The sequence below is a fragment of the Nerophis lumbriciformis genome, linkage group LG22 (assembly GCF_033978685.3).
Source record: "Nerophis lumbriciformis linkage group LG22, RoL_Nlum_v2.1, whole genome shotgun sequence".
NCBI classification, from domain to species: Eukaryota; Metazoa; Chordata; class Actinopteri; order Syngnathiformes; family Syngnathidae; genus Nerophis; species Nerophis lumbriciformis.
In genome coordinates this window covers 36,121,413-36,149,062 of record NC_084569.2, presented here as the reverse complement: position 1 = coordinate 36,149,062, position 27,650 = coordinate 36,121,413, and the positions used below count along the sequence as shown (strand labels likewise).

The 27,650-nt window shown below is 39.7% G+C and overlaps 1 protein-coding gene across 1 annotated transcript in view; it reads left to right on the top strand.

Moving 5' to 3' along the window:
- Positions 1-27,650, top strand: part of septin12 (septin 12) — a 244,464-nt gene that overhangs the window by 55,392 nt on the left and 161,422 nt on the right. The window lies entirely within an intron of this gene.

The following is a 27,650-nucleotide window of genomic DNA, read 5'->3' as shown; positions in this document are numbered from 1 at the left end:
GCAGAGGATGAATAACCGCTTTCTTGAATGCTAGGGGAACAGTGCCAGAGGAAAGTGATAAGTTTATAATATTTAGCACTGATGGACCTAATAATACAAAAAGCTCCTTGATAAGTTTCCCAGGAAATGGGTCAAGTAAACATGTTGTTTGTTTTGTCCCATTTACACGCCTTAACAATTCCTCTAATGTTATTTCATCAAAGAGAGAGAAACTATTTTGGAGGGCATGCATCACTATAGCTCTTGTCTCAAAGTAGGTGTACTGTCACGACCTGTCACATCACGCTGTGACTTATTTTGAGTTTTTTGCTTTTTTTTCTGTGTGTAGTGTTTTAGTTCTTTTCTTGCACTCCTATTTTGGTGGCTTTTTATCTTTTTTTGGTATTTTCCTGTAGCAGTTTCATGTCTTCCTTTGAGCGATATTTCCCACATCTACTTTGTTTTAGCAATCAAGAATATTTCAGTTGTTTTAATCCTTCTCTGTGGGGACATTGTTGATTGTCATGTCACGTTCGGATGTACGTTGTGGACGCCGTCTTTGCTCCACAGTAAGTCTTTGCTGTCGTCCAGCATTCTGTTTTTGTTTACTTTGTAGCCAGTTCAGTTTTAGTTTCGTTCTGCATAGCCTTCCCTAAACTTCAATGCCTTTTCTTAGGGGCACTCACTTTTAGTTTATTTTTGGTTTAAACATTAGATACCTTTTTACCTGCACACTGCCTCCCGCTGTTTCCGACATCTACGAAGCAATACCGGCTGCCACCTACTGATATGGAAGAGTATTACACGGTTACTCTGCCGATCTTTAGACAGCACCGACACTCAACAACAACACATAATTTGCAGACTATAATTACTAGTTTGCAAAAAATATTTTTAACCCAAATAGGTGAAATTAGATAATCTCCTACGGCACACCAGACTGTATCTCACGGCACACTAGTGTGCCGCAGCACAGTGGTTGAAAAACACTGGTTTACACGCCCACCCTCAGTGTGACCTGTATGGCTGTTGATCAAGTATGCCTTGCATTAACCTGTGAGCCGTAGATATTATGTGACTGGGCCGGCACGCAAAGGCAGTGCCTTCAAGGTTTATTGGCGCTCTGTACTTCTCCTTACATCAGTGTACACAGCGGTGTTTTAAAAAGTCATACATTTTACTTTTTGAAACCGATACAGATAATTTCCGATATTACATTTTAAAGCATCTATCGGCCGATAATATTGGCAGTCCGATATTATCGGACATCCCGAGTCCGCCCAATTTAAAGCATTTTTTCTTCTATTTCTTAGATTGTTATTTTTTCTCAAACTGTAGTGTTAAACTCTTTTATGGTGGTGTAGTATGTTATGTTTATAACTAACCAGAGGTGGGTAGAGTAGCCAGAAATTGTACTCAAGTAAGAGTACTGTTACTTTAGAGATTTATTACTCAAGTAAAAGTAAGGAGTAGTCACCCAAATATTTACTTGAGTAAAAGTAAAAAGTATGTTGTAAAAAAACTACTCAAGTACTGAGTAACTGATGAGTAACATACACACACATATTATATATATATATATATATATATATATATATATATATATATATATATATATATATATATATATAATGTGTGTGTATGTATATATATATATATTAGGGCTGAAACGACGCGTCGACGTAGTCGACGTCATCGGTTACGTAAATACGTCGAGGACGTTTTTGTTCGTCGACGCGTCACATATTTACGTCACACTACCGTCATGGCGGAGCGCAAAGCAGACGATGCGAGCGGTGCGAGCGAGGGGAAAAAAGCACGCCAAAAGTCGTCAAAAGTGTGGGAGTATTTCAATAAACGGCCTAAGAAGAAACGATACTTTTACTCCGCTACTTTTATCTACATTCAGCTCGCTACTCGCTACTAATTTTTATCGATCTGTTAATGCACGCTTTGTTTGTTTTGGTCTGTCAGACAGACCTTCATAGTGCCTGCCTTACTGGTGACGTTTCACTTCGTTCCACCAATCAGATGCAGTCACTGGTGACGTTGGACCAATCAAACAGAGCCAGGGGTCACATGACCTGACTGGCTCCGAGCTAACTTCGGGTGTTACCATTTAGTGGTCAATTGTACGGAATATGTACTGTACTGTGCAATCTACTAATAAAAGTTCCAATCAATCAATCAAAAGTGTGAAGGAAAAAAGACCCTTTTTTTATTTAAACCGTAAAGACTGACTGCACAGTTCCTGTCTTCACAATAAAAGTCCCGCTCCATCGCGCCTGCGCTTTCAAAATAAGAGTCTCCGAAAGCCAGCGCAAACAAGCTAGCAAGCTACGGAGTTTGCCGCCAATGTATTTCTTGTAAAGGGTATAAAAACGAATATGGAAGGTGGACAAATAAGATGCCAAATAACAACCACTTTCATGTGGTATTAGACAGAAAGGAGGAACTTTTCTTCTCCTCCATTTGAAAACGTGGACGTTATCATCACGACTGTCTGATTACAATCAATGCAAGTCATCAGAATCAGGTAATACACCAACTTATATTCTTGTCTTCATGAAAGAAAGGAATCTATATGTTAAACATGCATGTATAATTATTAAAACACCTTTAACATGTAAACAAAAACGGCAAAATAAATAAATATAAATTATATACTGTATATATCAATGTATGTGTATATATATATATATATATATATATATATATATATATATATATATATATATATATATGTGTGTGTGTGTATATATGTATATATATATATATATATATGATATGTGTGTGTATGTTACTCAGTACTTGAGTAGTTTTTTCACAACATACTTTTTACTTTTACTCAAGTAAATATTTGGGTGACTACTCCTTACTTTTACTTGAGTAATAAATCTCTAAAGTAACAGTACTCTTACTTGAGTACAATTTCTGGCTACTCTACCCACCTCTGCTAATAATGTTGTTGTATGCACACTGTGTCGAGCGGAAATGGCCTATCATAGCAGCACAATGGCAGCGTTCTTGCCATCACCATCAACTAGTCAATCGTCCGCGTGAGTATACGTTGTCATCATTACACAAAAACATGAATGTGTCATTTGTATCTGCGTTGTAAATTCATAAACTAAAGCACCGTTTCGCTCTGAGAGGAGCGTTTGGCGTGCCTGTTCAGTGTTTACAAAGACACGCTCCTCTTTAACGCTAACGTTAATTAGTTGTGCAAATACCTTTTACAACATTAACAATTACGTATACTATGTACAAACGAACAATTAACTTTCACTTTAATCATACTATCATTGTTGTGTTATTAAGCAAAATAAGCAAAAGTTTTACTTTTGTTGAAATGTTTACACTGTTGTTAAAGAATATTTCGTTTTGCACTTTTTTGTATTGGATGTTTATCTTTATTTTTGCACATTTTAGCAAATAAGCAATACTTTTACTTTTGTTGAAATGTTTACACTGTTGTTGCAGAATATTTCCGTTTTCCACTTTTTTGAATTGGATGTTTATCTTTATTTTTGCACATTTTAAAGCAAAATAAGCAATACTTTTACTTTTGAAATGCTTATACTATTGCAGAATATTAAGATTTGCACTGGATGTTTACTTTTATATTTGCACATTAAAAGCAAATAAGCTACTTTTAATTTTGTTAAATGTTTACATTGTTACAGAATATTTTGTCATGTTGTTGTCAATGTTGACTGAGTGGCCATACTTTTTTTTTTTGTAAATAAAAGCCATGCCTTTTGAAAAAACTGGCCTACATTTATTTTTTCATCTTCATTTTAAATAAAAAAAATAATCGGTAAAAGGAAAAATAATCTATAGATTAATCGAAAAAATAATCTATAGATTAACCGATTAATCGAAAAAATAATCTATAGATTAATCGATAGAAAAATAATCGTTAGCTGCAGCCTTAGTCATGTTACACCAATGTGCTTTGGATCTTTCCTTTTCCTTTTTCTCTTATTCCATTACATTTTTGCAAAGATTGTGCAGTTTTCGTATTGAGACGACCATGAAGCTCGGGTTCTTTTTGTAACAATACCACCCAGTATGTTGGTTTAGATTTGCTCCACTATTCTGGTAGCGCTCTGAATGCAAGGATATGGTCCAGCAGCTACCCCCACTGATTGTCTTATCGCCGAGCATTCTGTCACGCCTTTCCGTCTTGACATCTGGCTGAAAAAGGAGCCATTGTCTTGTGTTTTGACTTTCCCTTTTTGATCGCTAACATGCAGTGATCAAAAACAAGTCAGGGAAATACAAGGTCGGACAATAATTAGAAGCTGTACGGGATTGTACAATATTAGTGACTCGGGCTGGACCAAAACTGATACCGCGGTACTTTTAGTCCGAATGGCGGTATACGGTATATACCGCTGTCTTAAACAAAACGTGCAAAAGTGCGTAAGGTTGTGTGTGTTTCACGGCTCAATAAGCAGTGTTAAGTGTACGCTGAGTAGTAACGTAATGTGTTGTTTATTCTTATAAAGGAATTAGTTAGCCGTTACTATGTCATTGCAATTTTTTCCAATTTTGTTCATTAACTTCTCCTCGCTCACTGCGGTGAAAGCCGCAGGCTGTTAGGTTTAAAACTACCGTATTTTCCGGACCATAGGGCGCACCGGATTATAAGGCGCACTGCCGATTATTGGTCTATTTTCTATCTTTTTTCATATAAAAGGCGCACCTGATTATAGGGCGCATTAAAGGGGTCATATTATTATTAGGTAGAGCAGTGTTTTTCAACCACTGTGCCGCGGCACACTAGTGTGCCGTGAGATATTGTCTGGTGTGCCGTGGGAAATTATGCCCTTATAATGACCTAATTGGTCCAAAAAATATTATTTGCAAATCCATCCATTTTCTACCGCTTATTCCCTTCAGGGTGGCGGGGGGGGCGCTGGAGCTTATCTCAGCTACAATCGGGCGGAAGGCGGGGTACACCCTGGATAAGTTGCCACCTCATCGCAGGGCCAACACAGATAGACAGACAATCAATAATTATAATCTGCAAATAATATGCCGTTGTCTAGTGCAGTGTTTTTCAACCACTGTGCCGCGGCAAACTAGTGTGCCGTGAGATACAGTCTGGTGTGCCGTGGGAGATGATCTCATTTGACATATTTGGGTTCAATTTTTTTTTTAGTCTGCAAATGATGTGTTGTTGTTGAGTGTATAGAGCTCGGCAGTGTAACCGTGTAATACTCTTCCATATCAGTAGGTGGCAGCCGGTAGCTAATTGCTTTGTAAATGCAGGTAAAAAGGTGTCTTATGCTTAAACCAAAAATAAACAAAAGGTGAGTGCCCCTAAGAAAAGGCATTGAAGCTTAAGGAAGGCTATGCAGAACGAAAGTAAAACTGAACTGGCTACAAAGTAAACAAAAACAGAATGCTGGACGACAGCAAAGACTTACTGTGGAGCAAAGACGGCGTCCACAATGTACATCCGAACATGACATGACAATCGACAATGTCCCCACAAAGAAGGATAAAAACAACTGAAATATTCTTGATTGCTATAACAAAGTAGATGCGGGAAATATAAGACATGAAACTGCTAAAGGAAAATACCAACAAAAGAGAAAAAGCCACCAAAATAGGAGCGCAAGACAAGAACTAAACAGTGCACACAGGAAAACAGCAAAACACCAAATAAGTCAGAGTGTTGTGACAGGTGGTGACAGTACACTTACTCAGAGACAAGAGCTATATTGATGCATGCTTAGTTATGGTTTAAGTCATATCCAACAATTGTGACAACGACTTTTAACTGTCAACTGAGATTATGATTTCTGCTGGTGGTGTGCCTCTGGATTTTTTCAATGCAAAAAATGTACCTTGGCTCAAAAAAAGGTTGAAAAACACTGAGGTAGAGAACGAGACTGTGTCCCAGGTGGAAGAGTTTAAGTATCTCGGGGTCTTGTTCACGAGTGAGGGAAAGATGGAGAAGAAAATCAGCCGGAGAATCGGAGCAGCTGAGATTTTCACAACAAAGTTCTAAAGCTTAGTGATCTATAGAATGGAATAGAATAGAATACAAAGTACTTTATTGATCCCTGGGGGAAATTCAGCAAATATGAGATGTATCAGATTGTAGGTGGGTTTATTTTGTACCCTTCGCGTTCATATTTCACTGTTTATTGCGTTTCACTTGATTGTAAAATATGTCGATCGGAAAGGGGTGTGACGTTCATATTTTGTCAATATTCAGTGTTTTATCGTTCATAGAAAAATGTAAAAATTCCATTACGTTTTTAAGCATTCAATCAGACATTATTGTGAGGTTTTGTATTAGTGTTCCTAAAAATGTCATGTCTGTGTAATCATGTTTTGTCTTAGTCATGTTTTGTTTAGTTTCTGGCTTTTCACTCCCTTGTCTTGTTTCCATGATTACCCATTAGTTTCACCTGTTCCACGTTTGGACTCATTGTGCACTCTTGTTTATCACCATAGCAACCCATTAGTTTTCACCTGTCACGTCACGCACCTGTTTCACGTTTTGAGTCACGCACCTGTTTTCGTTAATCATGTCTGTAGTATTTAAGTTCAGTGTTTTCAGTTTGTCTTGCTGGTGTCATAATGTCAGGACTTGGACTATGGAGTTTTTGTTTTCCCAAGATGCAAGAGAATTTGGATCGGACATGGCTTGAAGGTGGGTACATGATTCGTTTATTCCTTTTTTGATAGTAATAAGTAAATCATGTACCCACCTTCAAGCCATGTCCGATCCAAATTCTCTTGCATCTTGGGAAAACAAAAACTCCATAGTCCAAGTCCTGCCAAAAAATAGATATACCGGCCCCCAGACACATTTTTCTTCTCTAAATGTGGCCCCGAGTCAAAATAATTGCCCAGGCTTGATTTAGACAATAAAGAATAATAAAATGTAGATAAAAAAATACATTTAACACATCGGTTGTGTTGGAATGTTTAGATAACAAGAAATTGAACTTTAGTTGTGATTAAAATTATTCTGAAGTACGGTATGAAGTAAGGGGTTCGGTATTTTGGGGGTACCTCACACCTTTTACAGTGTTTTTTTTTTTTGTACCGTATTTTTCGGAGTATAAGTCGCTCTGGAGTATAAGTCGCACCGGCCGAAAATGCATAATAAAGAAGGAAAAAAACATATATAAGTCGCATTTTTGGGGGAAATTTATTTGATCAAATCCAACACCAAGAATAAACATTTGAAAAGCAATTTAAAATAAATCAAGAATAGTGAACAACAGGCTGAATAAGTGTACGTTATATGAGGCATAAATAACCAACTGGTATGTTAACGTAACATATTATGGTAAGAGTCATTCAAATAACTATAGCATATAGAACATGCTATACGTTTACCAAACAATCTGTCACTCCTAATCAGAGGTGGGTAGAGTAGCCAGAAATTGTACTCAAGTAAGAGTACTGTTACTTTAGAGATTTATTACTCAAGTAAAAGTAATGAGTAGTCACCCAAATATTTACTTGAGTAAAAGTAAAAAGTATGTTGTGAAAAAACTACTCAAGTACTGAGTAACTGATGAGTAACATACACACACATATCATATATATATATATATATATATATATATATATATATATATATATATATATATATATGTATACATATATACACATACATTGATATATACAGTATATCATTTATATTTATTTATTTTGCCGTTTTTGTTTACATGTTAAAGGTGTTTTAATGAATATACATGCATGTTTAACACATATAGATTCCTTTCTTTCATGTTGACAAGAATATAAGTTGGTGTATTACCTGATTCTGATGACTTGCATTGATTGTAATCAGACAGCAGTGCTTAACGTCCACGTTTTCAAATGCAGGAGAAAAAAAGTTCCTCCTTTCTGTCTAATACCACATGAAAGTGGTTGGTTTTTGGTATCTTATTTGTCCAGCTTCCATATTCGTTTTCACACACTTTACAAGAAATACATTGGCGGCAAACTCCGTAGCTTGCTAGCTTGTTTGCGCTGGCTTTCGGAGACTCTTATTTTGAAAGCGCAGACGCGATGGAGCAGAACTTTTATTGTGAAGACAGGAACTGTGCAGTCAGTCTTTAGGCTTGTGACGGGATGTACGGTTGAAATAAAAAAGTGTCTTTTTTCCTTCACACTTTTGATTGATTGATTGAAACTTGTATTAGTAGATTGCACAGTACAGTACATATTCCGTAGAATTGACCACTAAATGGTAACACCCCAATAAGTTTTTCAACTTGTTTAAGTCAGGTCATGTGACCGCCTGGCTCTGTTTGATTGGTCCAACGTCACCAGTGACTGCATCTGATTGGTGGAACGTAGTCAAACGTCACTAGTGACTGCATTTTATTGGTGGAACAGAGTGAAACGTCACCAGTAACGCAGGCACTATGAAGGTCTGTCTGACAGACCAAAACAAACAAAGCGTGCATTAACAGATCGATAAAAATTAGTAGCGAGTAGCGAGCTGAATGTAGATAAAAGTAGCGGAGTAAAAGTAGCGTTTCTTCTCTATAAATATACTCAAGTAAAAGTAAAAGTAAGTTGCATTAAAACTACTCTTAGAAGTACAATTTATCCCAAAAGTTACTCAAGTAGATGTAACGGAGTAAATGTAGCGCGTTACTACCCACCTCTGTAAATAACCAACTGAGAACGTGCCTGGTATGTTAACGTAACATATTATGGTAAGAGTCATTCAAATAACTATAACATATAGAACATGCTATACGTTTACCAAACAATCTGTCACTCCTAATCGCTAAATCCCATGAAATCTTATACGTCTAGTCTCTTACGTGAATGAGATAAATAATATTATTTGATATTTTACGCTATTTCACACATAAGTCACTCTTGAGTATAAGTCTGAAAAAAACTGCGACTTATAGTCCGAAAAATACGGTAAACGCAAGAGACAAAAAATTAGTTTGACAATGTGTGTTCATCAGACTGAGCAAGTCTTGTGTCAGAAGGGAGGATTATGGTCTATACAAGTGTGATAAAAAGAGGGAGTGAGCCAAGGACACACTACACACACACGCGCACATTTACACAAGGCAAAGCGGCGACATGGCGCATGATTGCCACCGTAATTATTTCCCCAGTCTCCAGAAGAGTGCCAGCAATTACCTGATACCAGGACTTCTTATCTTTTGTACATGGGGCAGGTTCACACTTGTAGCATCAGCCATCCTGGTTCACACAACCCCCAGTCCCAGCATACACGCCCACCCACCCCAGCCTGCCTGGAGCCTTCCGAGGCCATGAGTCTTAGGAGGGAACTGAAATTGGACTTTGGTGTGTGTGCGTGTGTGTGTGTGTGTGTGTGTGTGTGTGTGTGTGTGTGTATGTGTGTATGTGTGTGTGTGTGTGTGTGTGTGTGTGTGTGTGTGTTCTGGCAATGCTTACTTAATGGGGACATCGCTCTGTTTACACAGTCACCTTTAGGGGACCTCTGATGGTATGCAGTGTTTCCCACACATTCATTTATTTGTGGCGGCCCGCCACGAAAGAATTACGTCCGCCACAAATGGATTTTTCGGCTTTTGACTCGCTCGACCGCTCATAAAAGCAATGGGACTGTCTGTGAATGTTGCTTGTAGTTACAACTCCGGTGCAGTAGGTGGCGGTAGCATTGTAACTCCGCCAATAGCACTTAATTCACCTGGTGGGCCAGAAGAAGAAGAAGAAGAAGAAGAAGAGGGACGGACGGGATCAAAATACGAGGGTAATATAGGTTATAAGTAGATAGGTTATAGCTGCATCGCTCGCGGCTCGTCATATATTTAACGTTAATCCGCGATTTCACTGAGCGTTTTACTGACAGTGAGCAGCGGGGCACCGAAAAGGGGGGGGGGGGGGGGGGGGGGGTAAAGGAGACGGATTATAGGGGCCCATGATGGAGGGGGGGCCCAGAGAGGCCCCTAATGATGATGAAATTATAATACAGAAAAATAATGACACTAAGTTATTAACTAACATCCATCCATCCATCCATCCATCTTCTTCCGCTTATCCGAGGTCGGGTCGCGGGGGCAGCAGCTTAAGCAGGGAAGCCCAGACTTCCCTCTCTCCAGCCACTTCGTCCAGCTCCTCCCGGGGGATCCCGAGGCGTTCCCAGGCCAGCCGGGAGAGATAGTCTTCCCAGCGTGTCCTGGGTCTTCCCCGTGGCCTCCTACCGGTCGGACGTGCCCGAAACACCTTCCTAGGGAGGCGTTCGGGTGGCATCCTGACCAGATGCCCGAACCACCTCATCTGGCTCCTCTCCATGTGGAGGAGCAGCGGCTTTACTTTGAGCTCCCCCCGAATGACAGAGCTTCTCACCTTATCTCTAAGGGAGAGCCCCGCCACCCGGCGGAGGAAACTCATTTCGGCCGCTTGTACCCGTGATCTTGTCCTTTCGGTCATGACCCAAAGCTCATGACCATAGGTGAGGATGGGAACGTAGATCGACCGGTAAATCGAGAGCTTTGCCTTCCGGCTCAGCTCCCTCTTCACCACAACGGATCGATACAGCGTCCGCATTACTGAAGACGCCGCACCGATCCGCCTGTCGATCTCACGATCCACTCTTCCCCCACTCGTGAACAAGACTCCGAGGTACTTGAACTCCTCCACTTGGGGCAAGATCTCCTCCCCAACCCGGAGATGGCACTCCACCCTTTTCCGGGAGAGAACCATGGACTCGGACTTGGAGGTGCTGATTCCCATCCCAGTCGCTTCACACTCGGCTGCGAACCGATCCAGCGAGAGCTGAAGATCTTGGCCAGAGGAAGCCATCAGGACCACATCATCTGCAAATAACAGAGACCTAATCCTGCAGCCACCAAACCAGATCCCCTCAACGCCCTGACTGCGCCTAGAAATTCTGTCCATAAAGGTTATGAACAGAATCGGTGACAAAGGGCAGCCTTGGCGGAGTCCAACCCTCACTGGAAACGTGTCCGACTTACTGCCGGCAATGCGGACCAAGCTCCGGCACTGATTATACAGGGAGCGAACTGCCACAATAAGACAGTCCGATACCCCATACTCTCTGAGCACTCCCCACAGGACTTCCCGGGGTACACGGTCGAATGCCTTCTCCAAGTCCACAAAGCACATGTAGACTGGTTGGGCAAACTCCCATGCACCCTCAAGGACCCTGCCGAGAGTATAGAGCTGGTCCACAGTTCCACGACCAGGACGAAAACCACACTGTTCCTCCTGAATCCCAGGTTCGACTATCCGGCGTAGCCTCCTCTCCAGTACACCTGAATAGACCTTACCGGGAAGGCTGAGGAGTGTGATCCCACGATAGTTGGAACACACCCTCCGGTTCCCCTTCTTAAAGAGAGGAACCACCACCCCCGGTCTGGGTTAACTAACATATAATCACATATGTTTTATTTTCCATGTCCTGGTAACAATACCTGTATTTGTTTTGGAAGCATCAACCCCTGCAGGGCCCTCCCTCCCCCCCTCTATTTACGTAAAATGGTTCAGTCCGATTGGATCAGCTGCAGGTAGCGCACCGCGATTTGTCACAGACAGCGCCACAGCGGCAAAGCAGAGGAGACAGCAGTATGCCTCAAAAATCAGGAAGCCAAAAAAGAAAGGAAAAGAAAATAAGAGAGGAGAAGGAGTTGAAGGGTCGACAATATGTCACCCAATATTTCCACAAAAAAAAGGTGGGTTTGTTAGTTGTGGTGGAAAGTTATGCATATTAACTTTGTCCCTGTCTGTGGTAATAAGCTAGCTCAAGAAAACTCTGGATTTTTACATTTTACTGCTACATTAGTTAAATAATCAATCCAGTCAAACATTTATCAAGCTGTTCTTATTCAATAAGAGTTTATTTCCAATTTAAGAATTAGTGGTGCAGCAAATAAATGACTCAAAATGAATTCCATTGTATTCAGAGTGCTCAGTTCTTCCCCTGCTGTACATGTCAACTGTGATGCTGTTCTTCTTTTAAAAAATATGGTAATGATAGTCAAAAATACCATTAAAATGCATAATTGTATGTAAAATAGCATCAAAAAATGTTGCCGCTGTGTTGGGGGCCCTGTAAAGATTATTTTCATGGGGCCCAAAATCCCTAGCGGCGCCCCTGATAAACACACATGGACTGAAGCTAAATTGTCCACTGTCCACTGCAGCATGTGAATGCAATGAAAAGAATAAAATCTGAGCCAAGCAGCTGTTAAAATGTTGTCCAGGTTAATGTTTTGGCCATTAAAGGCCCTTCATTTCAAGATTTCAACTGTGATCGGGCTTTAAACAGGTGGCTGACCTGTTCAGATGGGTGTAACTGCTACTGGTGAAATAATGTGAAATAGCATTTAATTTTACATGTATGCAATGCCATTTAAATGTAATTATAGATAATAATAATAATAAATACTGTGTAGTGTTGTAAATAGTCAACAGGAAGGATTTTAGTAAGATATAAGCCATGAGCACTACACAGCCAGAAAAAAACCTAGGCAGGACAAGTAAAAATATTGGGGCAAGTAGATTTGAGAAGTCGGGCAAGTAGAAAAAAACCTTAACGTTGAACCCTGCATGTGTTGAGCTGCTGCCGCTTAAGGTTAGACGGCACTGTACATAGAGCGCTTCTGCTCGTTAGTAATAAATTCTAATGTTGGATGTTCACTCCTTCACACAGATGAGTATAGAAAAATATTTTCAACGGCCGAAAAGGGCTCGACTTGGAGAGGAGGTAGGCCTACAGTCCGGACCACAGGTGCGACCTGTTCAGCAGCAGCAGGAGGAGGAGGAGGAGGTTGACTGACTGTGGCAGGACACCTCTGCCTCTGTTTCACTTCATGTTGCTGATAAATAATATGGTTGTAGTAGTAGGCTAAAGTTAAGTTATTTAGTATTCACTAATTAAAGGGGCAGAGCTTTAAGAGACATTTTAGCTTTTATATTTTATAAGATATATTTTTTGGAGGAACCACAATTCCATCCATCCATTTTCTACCGCTTATTCCCTTCGGGGTCGCGGGGGGCGCTGGAGCCTATCTCAGCTACAATCGGGCGGAAGGCGGGGTACACCCTGGACAAGTCGCCACCTCATCACAGGGCAAGAACGACAATTAATAAATATATTTCAGTGAATCACTAATTGTTCAAATCTGTATATAAATATGTACATAAAATGTTGTAATTATATTCGAACTCCGCGTTCTTCTTGGTCATTGCCGCTGCCGCCGCCACCCCCCACCCCCTGACCACACCACCACAAATAGATGCCTGTCCTGTGGGAAACACTGGTATGGGAACAAAAATAAACAGGTCCCCTAAAGGGAAACCTTTTTAAATGATAGTCAGATCCATTCTGAAGACGCCTAAGAGATTTTTAAGCTTCGGCCCATAAAACATTTGCTTATCCTGGCATTATTAATTCTGTGATTCTGTATGGTCTCCATCCTTAGTTAAAGGGGAACATTATCACCAGACCTATGTAAGCGTCAATATATACCTTGATGTTGCAGAAAAAAGACCATATATTTTTTTAACCGATTTCCGAACTCTAAATGGGTGAATTTTGGCGAATTAAACGCCTTTCTATTATTCGCTCTCGGAGCGATGACGTCACATCGGGAAGCAATCCGCCATTTTCTCAAACACATTACAAACACCGAGTCAAATCAGCTCTGTTATTTTCCGTTTTTTCGACTGTTTTCCGTACCTTGGAGACATCATGCCTCGTCGGTGTGTGTCGGAGGGTGTAACAACACGAATAGGGACGGATTCAAGTTGCATCAGTGGCCCAAAGATGCGAAAGTGGCAGGAAATTGGACGTTTGTTCCGCACACTTTACCGACGAAAGCTATGCTACGACAGAGATGGCAAGAATGTGTGGATATCCTGCGACACTCAAAGCAGATGCATTTCCAACGATAAAGTCAAAGAAATCTGCCGCCAGACCCCCATTGAATCTGCCGGAGTGTGTGAGCAATTCAGGGACAAAGGACCTCGGTAGCACGGCAAGCAATGGTGGCAGTTTGTTCCCGCAGACGAGCGAGCTAAACCCCCTGGATGTCTTGGCTCACACCGTCCCTTATGCCACCGAAGATGATCAAGAGAAGAATATCGACCCTAGCTTCCCTGGCCTGCTGACATCTACTCCAAAACTGGACAGATCAGCTTTCAGGAAAAGAGAGCGGATGAGGGTATGTCTACAGAATAAATTAATTGATGAAAATTGGGCTGTCTACACTCTCAAAGTGCATGTTGTTGCCAAATGTATTTCATATGCTGTAAACCTAGTTCATAGTTGTTAGTTTCCTTTAATGCCAAACAAACACATACCAATCGTTGGTTAGAAGGCGATCGCCGAATTCGTCCTCGCTTTCTCCCGTGTCGCTGGCTGTCGTGTCGTTTTCGTCGGTTTCGCTTGCATACGGTTCAAACCGATATGGCTCAATAGCTTCAGTTTCTTCTTCAATTTCGTTTTCGCTACCTGTCTCCACACTACAACCATCCGTTTCAATACATGCGTAATCTGTTGAATCGCTTAAGCCGCTGAAATCCGAGTCTGAATCCGAGCTAATGTCGCTATAGCTTGCTGTTCTATCCGCCATGTTTGTTTGTGTTGGCTTCACTATGTGACGTCACAGGAAAATGGACGGGTGTATATAACGATGGTTAAAATCAGGCACTTTGAAGCTTTTTTTAGGGATATTGCGTGATGGGTACAATTTTGAAAAAAACTTCGAAAAATAAACCAGTGGGAACTGATTTTCAATGGTTTTAACCCTTCTGAAATTGTGATAATGTTCCCCTTTAAAACTAAAATATTTTTCCAAAAACAAAATCTGGTTTAGTGTTCCTTAGGATGACATTTTCATACAGCATGATTATAAAACATTATTACCTAGGGGTGTAACGGTACGTGCATTTGCATTGAACCGTTTCGGTACGGGGGGTTCGGTTCGGTTCGGAGGTGTACCGAACGAGTTTCCACACGAACATATAAAGTAGCCGCCGAAGCTAAAGTCTTAACAAACTGCATTGTCCCACCCACACAACCATCTGATTGGTTACAAACAGAGCGGTAACAGCCAATCAGCAGTGCGTATTCAGAGCGCATGTAGTCAGTGCTTAGCGTTTAGCAGGTAAGCATCAGGCTGCGGACTTTCCCCAAATTATAATAAGCACCTCCCAGTCAACTACTAGTAACATCACTATGAGCCCGTTGACCTTCTAGAAACATAAACGGCAGCTCAGCTCGCTCGCAGTCCTGGCTTGAGGTGAAGGCTAATTCGCTTTTAGCGTAACGTTAGCTCATTTTGCGGTGTGTGTGTGTGTGTGTGTGTGTGTTACGGACAGCAAAGCCCTGTCTTGTCTGTTATTTCACATTACCTTTTTCTGTGTTGATTTGAGCTGTGTTGAAGCAGCAAAAAAGGACATTATATAAAATGGAGAGTTTCTGTCTCTGATAGTTGATATAATAATGTAACAGCATCATAAAGCCTACATGAACTCCATGGTGTTCAGGGATGAATAGTCTCTCCTATTGCTATTGTACTATGTTTTCAGCTATAGTTACATTATGTCACAATGTGTTGCTGGTGACGAACCCCAAGATGCAGAGAAGACAGGCTTGGTAAAAGAAAACTTTTGTTTATTGTCCAAAAGTAAAAATAAAGAAAATACACAAACCAGGAACTAGGAACGGCCAAACTGGAAACAGGATCCAGCAAACAGGAACTAGGAACAAAAAACAGCACGCTGCCAACAGCTACAGGATTCAGGTATAAATGACAAAACAGGTAGGAGCTACACCAACAAGTATTTCAATGACAAGTATTCATGACAATAATCCAGCAGTGACTGGAGGGCAGGGCAGGTATAAATAGCAGCTGGCTGATTGACACCAGGTGTGTACAGGTGCCAATCAGCCACAGCTGAGGGGACAGCACTCAGAGAGACAAACAGGAAACTGAACCAAAATAAGAGTGCTGACAGGAAATAAAACAAACAGTGGAAAAACTAAAACTTAACCAAACTGTCAGGGACAAGCCTGACACATTAATCATTAGTAATGCAGCAGCCTAGTTTTGAATGGCAGGGTCCCTGCTATCACGTTTGATAAAAATATAACATCTACATAATAAAAATCAACTACAGGCTTCCCAAATGCTGTAATAAATTAAGCATGATGAGTTGACTTGAAACTGTTTAATGTTGCACTTTTTATATGTAGAAGAAAAGTTTTGTCATTTTATTTAATCTGAGCAACAACTTGATTAACGTGGGCAGAATTATTATAGTGTTCCCAACGTTAAAAGGATAAAGCCATTGTTTACAAATTTGGTGAATAAATAACCAAAAAATTTATATTTTGTTGTTTTCTTACTGTACCGAAAATGAACCGAACCGTGACCTCTAAACCGAAATTGTTGTATATCGTTACACCCCTATTATTACCTTAAAGAATGATTCACTTTCAGAATTTTCCATCCTTCTATATATGGTAGTTGGAGCATACTTGCCAACCTTGAGACCTCCGATTTCGGGAGGTGGGTGGTGGGGGGCGTGGTCGGGGGTGGGGCGGGGGGCGTGGTTAAGATGTATATATATATATAATAAATACTTGACTTTCAGTGAATTCTAGCTATATATATATATATATATATATATATATATATATATATATATATAAATAAAATAAATACTTGAATGTCAGTGTTCATTTATTTACACATATATACACACATAACACTCATCTACTCATTGTTGAGTTAAGGGTTGAATTGTCCATCCTTGTTCTATTCTCTGTCACTATTTTAGAACACACACATTATACAAATATACATTATAAAATCAATAAGAAAACGGGAGCTCTAATTTGGGAGTCTGAATTAGGATCAGAAGTTCCTATATAAACACTGCGTACTCACGTCGCCTTTTTGTATTGATTACGGCAGCTGTGCACTGGATTCATTCACAAATACAAACTACAACTCACAAACACTTTAGAGTTAGGCTCCACCATCAGAAGGTGTACTTAAACTTATAAAGATCACATGGATATTATTCAGTGAGTTGATTCACCAAAACTAACCTGTTATACAGGAGGAAAAAGCACACAGGACGTTTCAATTGTTCACTGACTGGTCCTCTCATCAGAATGACAAGACACTTCCGGTCTGCAGGTGATAGCATTCAATTGGGAAGAAACGCCCTACTGCCCCCTACTGACCAATGTGAATACTGATAAATGTGTAATGACAGCTCCAAAAACGAATTCAAACCACAAAATAAAATAAATAAATCAACACAAAAATGTGACACATTATGGGTGGGTCACATATGCATGTACAGTAGATGGCAGTATTGTCCTGTTTAAAAGTGTCACAACATTGCTGTTTACGGCAGACGAACTGCTTTACGGTAGACGAAAACTTGACTGCTGTTGTTGTGTGTTGTTGCCGCGCTGGGAGGACGTTAATGAAACTGCCTAACAATAAACCCACATAAGAAACCAAGAACTCACCCTCCTTTATTAGCTGTTTATATTGTGGGAAAGCGGACGTGTGAACAGGCTGTCAACACGTCACTCAGGTCCGCATGGAGCTGGAGGGGGCGTGGCCTCCAGCCCCGCCTGAATTTCGGGAGATTTTCGGGAGAAAATTTGTCCCGGGAGCTTTTCGGGAGAGGCGCTGAATTTCGGGAGTCTCCCGGAAAATCCGGGAGGGTTGGCAAGTATGAGTTGGAGTTGCAGACAACTTCATTACTGCTAAATAGCAGTTTTCAGTAATGTCACAGAAGATGCAGGATTTTCTTTAACATTTAAATGGTGAAACTTCCTATAAGAGGACAGCTGTAGTGCTGTATTCCGAGGATCATGTCATATTTAATTTGAACTTTTTTTTTTTTTTAAATGGTCCTCAGTAGTCACGAACAAATTTGTGTGAATTATGCAAAATTATTTAAATTTGGTCCCCATGAACCATATTAACTCTTTTTCCCCAGGGTCCCCAGTAAGAATGATCAGCATATTACTTTATCAATCCAGAGATTTAAAGACATGTATGAGCTAACTGGGCAGTGGACATTTTACCATATTTTTCGGAGTATAAGTCGCTCCGGAGTATAAGTCGCACCGGCCGAAAATGCATAATACAGAAGGAAAAAATCATATATAAGTCGCACTGGAGTATAAGTCGCATTTTTGGGGGAAATGTATTTGATAAAAGCCAACACCAAGAATAGACATTTGAAAGGCAATTTAAAATAAATAAAGAATAGTGAACAACAGGCCATACTTGCCAACCCTCCCGAATTTTCCGGGAGACTCCCGAAATTCAGCGCCTCTCCCGAAAACCTCCCAGGACGAATATTCTCCCGAAAATCTCCCGATTTTCAGCCCTACCTGAGTGAGGACATCCTTTTTTCATGACGGGAGGACAACAGGGTGACAAGAACTAAATCATCCAGACTAGAGATAAATTGTATTATTATGTTTATCTTACCTAAAAATAAATATATTTATTAATTTAAAAAAAAAAAACTAAATAAATTTTTACTATATTTTGCTAAAAACATCAAAATTAATTGTATTTTTATTTGTATTTTTTCGTGACTCCTTATTACATCCAGCCATAGAATTATACATTAAAATAAACATATTTGAAATAATTGATTTTAAATTATCATAATAATTCATTTAAAATGACCATATTTAATTATTTAAACAATTGCTTGTTTATCAACAACTTTAGCATTTTCTTCATTACATTTTGACACTCTCAGAAGCCAAGTTATGTTATATTCCTTAATATTTATTTATGCAAGTTTGAAGTATCAATTATCCAAACAGTTTGTTTGCATATTTTCAGGATGTAGATATCTATATCTATATATATATATATATATATATATATAAATAAATAAAATAAATACTTGAATTTCAGTGTTCATTTATTTACACATATATACACACATAACACTCATCTACTCATTGTTATATATATATATATATATGTGTATATATAATATGTATATATAAATATATATATATGTGTATATATAATATGTATATATAAATATATATATGTATATATATATATATATATATATGTATATATTTATGTATGAAATACTTGGCTTGGTGAATTCTAGCTGTCAATATACTCCTTCCTTCTTAACCACGCCCCCAACCACGCCCCGCCCCATCCCCGACCACGCCCCCACCCCCCACCTCCCGAAATCGGAGGTCTCAAGGTTGGCAAGTATGCAACAGGCTGAATAAGTGTACGTTATATGAGGCATAAATAACCAACTGGTATGTTAACGTAACATATTATGGTAAGAGTCATTCAAATAACTATAACATATAGAACATGCTATACGTTTACCAAACAATCTGTCACTCCTAATCGCTAAATCCCATGAAATCTTATACGTCTAGTCCAGGGGTCGGCAACCCAAAATGTTGAAAGAGCCATATTGGACCAAAAATACAAAAACAAATCTGTCTGGAGCCGCAAAAAATTAAAAGCCATATTACATACAGATAGTGTGTCATGAGATATAAATTGAATTAAGAGGACTTAAAAGAAACTAAATGAGCTCAAATATAGCTACAAATAGGGATGTCCCGATCCAGGTTTTTGCACTTCCGATCCGATACCGATATTGTTTTTGCACTTCTGATCCGATACCGATACTGACCGATACCGATACTGACCGATACTGGCCTATCCGAGCATGTATTAAAGTTTAAAGTTATTTAGCCTACTTAGTTGTCAGAATTATGTTGAAAAGGGTTTTAGTACTCTTCATAACAACTAGCCAGCTGAATTAGGGGAGTTTGAATAATACACAATGGTTGGTAAGAAGAAACTGACCTGTTTATTCAAGGATAAACACACAATAGACAAAATTATACATGACAAACAGAAATGGCATCATTGAAACTAGGGCTGGGCGATATGGCCTTTTTTTAATATTGCGATATTTTAAGGCCATATTGCGATACACGATATATATCTCCATATTTTGCCTTAGCCTTGAATGAACACTTGATGCATATAATCACAGCAGTATGATGATTCTATGTGTTTTGATTGATTGATTGAGACTTTTATTAGTAGGTTGCACAGTGAAGTACATATTCCGTACAATTGACCACTAAATGGTAACACCCCAATAAGTTTTTACACTTGTTTAAGTCGGGGTCCACTTAAATTGATTCATGATACAGATATATACTATCAGATATATACTATCATCATAAAACAGTCATCACACAAGATAATCACATTGAATTATTTACATTATTTATAATCCAGGGTGTGGAGGGGGGCGCCGGATGTAAGTGTCAAAAAGACAACTAAAAGAGTTTGATATGAGAATAAATCTAAAGTTAAAATATAGGGTAGAAATGCACCCATTTGCAGGAAATGTAGTCTTGATTTTCAAAATGTTCTTTCAAGGCTTGCATGTTTACATTAAAACATTCTTCTTCATACTGCATTAATATATGCTACTTTTAAACTTTCATGCAGAGAGGGAAATCACAACTAAAAAAAATCACTATTTTTTTCATACGGTGTTGATGTGGAAATGTTTGCCTCGGCATTTTGATGGTGTGGGCGTGTGGCACCGAATGGAGATAAGCGTCTCGACAGACCTTACAATATTTGAACAATGATGACGAAAACTGTTTTCTCTGTCGTGTCCGTGTGTCGAAAATTGTTATGCGCTTATTTTTTTATTTGATTTTGTGCGTGGCATAGATTTGCCGTGCGCAGAGGACGCTTGAGCAGGCGCGCACCTTAGCGGCTGCGCTAGCATCACAGCTAACGCTAGCCATGCTGCTACCTCGCTCTCTGCTGGGAGAGGACGTATACGTATGTGACGTATGACGTGACAGTATGTGACGTGTGTAAGAAGGTGCGCTCGCTGTCTGTAAGAGGGAGACACAGGAAAGAGTGAGAAGAGCCTGTCGTGTAATGCCAGCAGCTAAAAGCAACTGGAAATTAGGGAGCAGCAGAAAAGTGGAATGTATTATTTAAATCGGTGCGTTGGAAAACACGGATCTGGATCGGCATTTTCCCATGCCTTGCCGATACGCATTTTTTTGCAAATATCGGCGGCCGATCCGATCCAAATATCGGATCGGGACATCCCTATTGGTTATGGTTTGAATTCATATCCCACAATTGCAAGAACGACTTTTTACTGTCAATATCGGCTACTGAGTTTCATTTTTTAAAGTTTTCTGCTGGTGGTGTGCCTTGGGATTTTTTCAATGGGAAAAAAATGTGCCTTGGCTCAGAAACGGTTGAAAAACCCTGGTATAGACAATTAAAATAAGGTTACTTAGTTTGTTTAATAACAAGACCAAAGACCCGTTCTAGTGAGTGGAAAATACGGTTGAATACCTCAACCTTCTTCGGCGGACTGCGAGCCTGGTAGGAGAAACATTGATTGCACATAGAAATGTATTCAGCTGAGACTGATGAACAGTTCATTGATAGAACTAACTCAAGTCAATATCTGTGTCTGTGCCACAAATCCTCACCTCTTTTACCCTATATCGGACTTAAGTGTGAGGTCAATGGTTGGCTTGTGCGAAATATAGAGACTCTTTCTAAGTCTCAAGTACTGTTTACGTTAGTTTTTTTTAATTATAGTTGACCTTTCTAGGCTTAGTAGGGTGGATCCACACACACTCTTGCCTCACCTTAAGTGTAAATGCCCAGCTTTGTGGGATTTTCAGATACAGTAGTTTACATTTTGACACTGAGCTTGACCTTTTCGAAAGGTAGGTCGTGAGTCTGTCTGTTATTTCACTTTACCTTTTTTCTGTGTTGATTGAGCTGTGTTGAAGCAGCAAAAAAGGACATTTTGTTAAATGAAGAGTTTCTGTCTCTGATAGTTGATATAATAATGTAAGTGCATCATTAAGCCTACATGAACTACATGGTGTTCAGGGATGAATAGTCTCTCCTATTGCTATTGTACTATTTTTTTCAGCATGGAGTTACATTAATCATTAGTAATGTAGCAGCCTAGTTTTGAATGGCAGGGTCCCTGCTATCACATGTTGATAAAAATATAACATTTACAGAATAAATCAACTACAGGCTTCCCAAATGCTGTAATAAATTAAGCATGATGAGTTGACTTGAAACTGCTTAATGTTGCACTTTTTATATGTAGAAGAAAAGTTTTGTCATTTTATTTAATCTGAGCAACAATTTGAGGCAGTTTAATGTTGATTAACGTGGGCAGAATGATTATAGTGTTCCCAATGTTAAAAGGATAAAGCCATTGTTTACAAATTTGGTAAATAAATAACCAAAAAATGTATCAATCAATCAATCCAAGTTTATTTATATAGCCCTAAATCACGAGTGTCTCAAAGGGCTGCACAAGCCACGACGACATCCTCGGCTCAGATCCCACATAAGGGCAAGGAAGAACTCAACCCAATATGCCAAGCTAGCCTAAAAAAAAACATGTTTTTGGTTATGTGTAACTAATAAGTGACAAAGCAAATTGTTATTAGTAACAATACATACAATTAATAATGCATTTACCGTATTTTTCGGACTATAAGTCACGTTTTTTTTCATAGTTTGGCCGGGGGTGCGACTTATACTCAGGAGGGACTTATGTGTGAAATTATTAACACATTAGCGTAAAATATCAAATAATATTATTTAGCTTATTCACGTAAGAGACTAGACCAGGGGTCGGCAACCCGCGGCTCCGGAGCCACATGCGGCTCTTTGATCACTCTGATGCGGCTCAGCAGCTTACGTGCTGAATCCCCCAATTTTCCGGTGAGACTTCCGGATTTTAGTGCCTCTCGCAGAAAACTCCCGGGATTAATATTCACCGATTTTCACCCTTATGGCCTATAATAAGGGCGTGCCATGATGGTACAACATTTGGCGCCTTTTACAATCTGTATCTACAGCGTGCCAGCCCAACACTTGTTATACAATATACATCTTCTGCTTGCACATAGCACCCACTACAGCCTGGTGCCTGATCAACCACCCTTTATATGGGGCTTCCGTTTGCTCACGTAGGTGACAGCAAGGCATACTTGGTCAACAGCCACACAGGTTACACTGACGGTGGTCATATAAAACTACTTTAACACTCTTACTAATAATGCGCCACACTTTGAACCAAAACCAAACAAGAATGACAAACACATTTCGGGAGAACATCTGCACCTTAACACAACACAAACACAACAGAACAAATACCCAGAATCCCATGCGGCCCTGACTCTTCCGGGCTACATTATACACCACCAAACCCCGCCCCCACCCCAACCCTGCTCCCTCACACATCAACGGAAGAGTTAGGGCTGCATGGGATTCTGGGTATTTGTCCTGTTGTGTTTATGTTGTGTTACAGTGCAGATGTTCTCCCGAAATTTGTTTGTCATTCTTGTTTGGTGTGAGTTCACAGTGTGGCGCATTATTAGTAAGAGTGTTAAAGTTTTTTTTTTTATACCGCCACCGTCAGTGTGACCTGTGTGGTTGTTGACCAAGTATGCCTTGCTGTCGCCTACGTGAGCAAGCGGAAGCCCTATAAAAAGGGTGGTTGATCAGGCACGCTGGCTGTAGTGGGTGCTATATGCTGTACCATCGCGGCGCGCATGACGCTGGTGCGGCACGCGGGTTTTAAATGACCCGCGTGCCGCACCAGCTTTCAAATTCCACATAAAGGTGTGGGCAGCGTGTCTGAGACCCCTGGTTTATACAAAGCAAATAAAAAAACTTTGTATACAGTGTTATTTCATTTAAAATTTCAAAAAATGTTTGCGGCTCCCATTGTTTTCTATAATTTGTGAAACTGGTCAAAATGGCTCTTTGACTGGTAAAGGTTGCCGACCCCTGGACTAGACGTATAAGATTTCATGGGATTTAGCGATTAGGAGTGACAGATTGTTTGGTAAACGTATAGCATGTTCTATATGTTATAGTTATTTGAATGACTCTTACCATAATATGTTACGTTAACATACCAGTTGGTTATTTATGCCTCATATAACGTACACTTATTCAGCCTGTTGTTCACTATTCTTTATTTATTCTAAATTGTCTTAAAATGTCTATTATTGGTGTTGGCTTTTATCACATACATTTCCCTAAAAAATGCGACTTATATATGTTTTTTTCCTTCTTTATTATGCATTTTCGGCCGGTGCGACTTATACTACGAAAAATGCGGTATTTGATTTTCAGAATATGTTGAAAATGGCCTTTGGTCTCCAGTTTGGACACCCCTGTCATAGACAGAGGTGGGTAGAGTAGCCAGAAATTGTACTCAAGTAAGAGTACTGTTACTTTAGAGATTTATTACTCAAGTAAAAGTAAGGAGTAGTCACCCAAATATTTACTTGAGTAAAAGTAAAAAGTATGTTGTGAAAAAACTACTCAAGTACTGAGTAACTGATGAGTAACATACACACACACACACACACACACATATATATATATATATATATACATATATATATATATATATATATATATATATATATATATATATATATATATATATATATATATATATATATATATACATGCATTGATATATACAGTATATAATTTATATTTATTTATTTTGCCGTTTTTGTTTACATGTTAAAGGTGATTTAATGAATATACATGCATGTTTAACATAAAGATTCCTTTCTTTCATGAAGACAAGAATATAAGTTGGTGTATTACCTGATTCTGATGACTTGGAATCAAGACAGTAGTGCTGATAAGGTCCACATTTTCAAATGGAGGAGAAAAAAAGTTCCTCCTTTCTGTCTAATACCACATGAAAGTGGTTGGTTTTTGGTATCTTATTTGTCCAGCTTCCATATTCGTTTTTATACACTTTAAGAGAAATACATTGGCGGCAAACTCCGTAGCTTGCTAGCTTGTGTGCACTGGCTTTTGGAGACTCTTATTTAGTAAGCGCAGGCGAGACGGAAACGGCACTTTTATTGTGAAGACAGGAACTGTGCGGTGGTCTTTAGGCTTTTGACCGGAAGTACGGTTGAAATAAAAAAGTGTCTTTTTTCCTTCACACTTTTGATTGATTGATTGAAACTTTTATTAGTAGATTGCACAGTACAGTACATATTACGTACAATTGACCACTAAATGGTAACACCCGAATAAGTTTTTCAATTTGTTTAAGTCAGGTCATGTGACTACCTGGCTCTGTTTGATTGGTCCAACGTCACCAGTGACTGCATTTGATTGGTGGAACGGAGACAAACGTCACCAGTGACTGTTTTTGGTGAAACGCAGGCACTTTGAAGATCTGTCTGACAGATCAAAACAAACAAAGCGTGCATTAACAGATCGATAAAAATTAGTAGCGAGTAGCGAGCTGAATGTAGATAAAAGTAGCGGAGTAAAAGTAGTGTTTCTTCTCTGTAAATATACTCAAGTAAAAGTAAAAGTATGTTGCATTAAAACTACTCTTAGAAGTACAATTTATCCCAAAAGTTACTCAAGTAGATGTAATGGAGTAAATGTAGCGCGTTACTACCCACCTCTGCTCATAGATCTTGTCACTGTAGAACTGGGCCATTCACACCAGGCCATTCTTTCTCGACAGAAAACACAAATGTTTGTGTTGGTACACATGTTCCTGTGTAAGCACACCCCCTCTCCCCCCTTTCCAAGCGGGCGGAATGAAGACTTTTCCAAACAAAGCCCAATCGCTCTGTTTATTTCCTTTGAAAGTGGCTGTTTGCAATTTCCTCACAGTTACTTTTTTCAAGGCAAACAATATAAGAAGAACTGGCTTATGTCATCATTAGTGGTTGAACAGAACACATTTGTTTTAAAGCTGTCTATTAGCCAGAATTACTAAGTTTATGTACAAAACCCAAAACCAGTGAAGTTGGCACGTTGTGTAAGTCGTGAATAAAAACAGAATGCAATGATTTGCAAATCCTTTTCAACTTATATTCAATTGAATATACTGCAAAGACAAGTTATTTAATGTTCAAATTATAATTTGTTTTTCCAATTAATCATTCACTTAGAATTTAATGGCAGCAACACATTGCAAAAAAGTTGGCAAAGGGGCATTTTTACCACTGTGTTACATGGCCTTTCCTTTTAACAACACTCAGTAAACGTTTGGGAACTGAGGAGACACATTTTTGAAGCTTCTCAGGTGGAATTCTTTCCCATTCTTGCTTGATGTACAGCTTAAGTTGTTCAACAGTCCGGGGGTCTGCGTTGTGCTATTTTAGGCTTCATAATGCGCCACACATTTTCAATGGGAGACAGGTCTGGACTACAGGCAGGCCAGTCTAGTACCCGCACTCTTTTACTATGAAGCCACGTTGATGTAACACGTGGCTTGGCATTGTCTTGCTGAAATAAGCAGGGACGTCCATGGTAACGTTGCTTGGATGGCAACATATGTTGCTCCAAAACCTGTATGTACCTTTCAGCATTAATGGTGCCTTCACAGATGTGTAAGTTACCCATGTCTTGGGGACTAATACACCCCCATACCATCACACATGCTGGCTTTTCAACTGTGCGCCTATAACAATCCGGATGGTTCTTTTCCTCTTCGGTCCGGAGGACACGACATCTAGAGTTTCCAAAAACAATTTGAAATGTGGACTCGTCAGACCACAGAACACTTTTCCACTTTGCATCAGTCCATCTTAGACGAGCTCGGGCCCAGCGAAGCCGACGGCGTTTCTGGGTGTTGTTGATAAACGGTTTTCGCCTTGCATAGGAGAGTTTTAACTTGCACTTACAGATGTAGCGACCAACTGTAGTTACTGACAGTGGGTTTCTGAAGTGTTCCTGAGCCCATGTGGTGATATCCTTTACACACCGATGTCGCTTGTTGATGCAGTACAGCCTGAGGGATGGAAGGTCACGGGCTTAGCTGCTTACGTGCAGCGATTTCTCCAGATTCTCTGAACCCTTTGATGATATTACGGACCGTAGATGGTGGAATCCCTAAATTCCTTGCAATAGCTGGTTGAGAAAGGTTTTTCTTAAACTGTTCAACAATTTGCTCACGCATTTGTTGACAAAGTGGTGACCCTCGCCCCATCCTCGTTTGTGAATGACTGAGCATTTCATGGGATCTACTTTTATACCCAATCATGGCACCCACCTGTTCCCAATTTGCCTGCTCACCTGTGGGATGTTCCAAATAAGTGTTTGATGAGCATTCCTCAACTTTATCAGTATTTATTGCCACCTTTCCCAACTTCTTTGCTTAAAATACATTGGAAAGTTTGCGCCCTGTAGGCATCTGTGTAAATGTTGCAAACAACCACTTCAAGTGAAACATTTCAAGACATAAGTATAAATACAATTCATATTTGTTGTATAGTGAAAATACAATGGGAATCAATCTCTTCGGCCAACTATCTACACACTCCTTCTTGTGCTGTGTCATGTTGCAGTGGTTGGATTTTTTGCAACGCAACACCCCACAAAGACTTAAGCCCCGACGCCAATCCCCTTTTGTTTGCGGTACGAAGGAAGAGTGTTTATGTTCAACAGAGAAAAGGGACACCATTGCCATACAAAGGCACATGTCAAAGATCATTCAGGCTTGACTGAGCTGAGGAGAGGGAGAGAAGGAAATGTAATCTCTTACTGTACAGTATATACCGTATATACCGG